The sequence below is a fragment of the Corvus brachyrhynchos genome, unplaced genomic scaffold (assembly GCF_000691975.1).
Source record: "Corvus brachyrhynchos isolate BGI_N302 unplaced genomic scaffold, ASM69197v1 scaffold1309, whole genome shotgun sequence".
Classification (NCBI taxonomy): Eukaryota; Metazoa; Chordata; class Aves; order Passeriformes; family Corvidae; genus Corvus; species Corvus brachyrhynchos.
Genome location: NW_008239819.1, coordinates 18406 through 19335, shown reverse-complemented (window position 1 = coordinate 19335; position 930 = coordinate 18406).

Genomic DNA, 930 nt, shown 5'->3' with positions numbered 1-930 from the left:
TTGCATAAACAGAAAAGGAAAAGGTTTTCTGTCCCTCTGTGCAACGGAACCCAAAAAGCCCATTTAAACCTGCCAGCCTTGTGTCCAGGCTCGCAGATGACACTGGAAGGGAGACTCAGAAACAGTGCAAGTCGTGGTTACACGAAGGGATTGGCATTTCTGTGATTAACCTTGCGCTGAATTTGGCCTCCTTTTCCTTTTTGCATTCTTCAGGTCAATATGTGAACTGGCAGTGCTCCAGCACCCCTGCTAAACCCCACACACCACGTGTTGGGGGAGCCCCTACCTACAATAACTGGCCCCTGTGGACATGGCAAGGACACGCGCGGAGTGCCCTTGAGGTCGAGCCCCAGGAGCAGGGCTTGGCTTTGTCAGGCTCCCACCCCTGCCCTGACCCCACAGGGCAGAAATGCTTTTAGGAGCGAGCTCTCTAGCCTCACCAGAAACTCAATGTCTTCCCTGTCAGCACATCAAGCCAGCTGAGGATCTGCCGAGTGACCACATGGGGGGGGAGGTGACGGGAAGGGGGGAGGGATGAGGAAGAGGGAGAGGAGATGAGGTACTCAGCTATCACTCACCAGTGGTTCAATGGAAAAAAAGTCATTGAAGAACAGTATGGGGTCTTGTTGCACCTTTGCCATCTCCTCATCAACTATGTCACTCAGCCTGGCAGTGCGATCTTCACAAGTGCCCCGCTCCTCCATTATTCTTTTCTCCTCCAGTAAATTTTCCAGCCAGACCTCTTTCTCCGGACTAAGCAAATAACACAGCCTGCAGCCGCAGGGAGAGACAAACCCAGCAGATCGTTTAATAAGCCACGTATTTGCAGAGATCAGTGTAAGTGCAGGAGAGCAAAGCACCTGGGGAGTAGCAGCAGCAGCTCCTCAGCAAGGGGCTGACCCCCAGCCACGGGGGCCCAACTGGATCAGA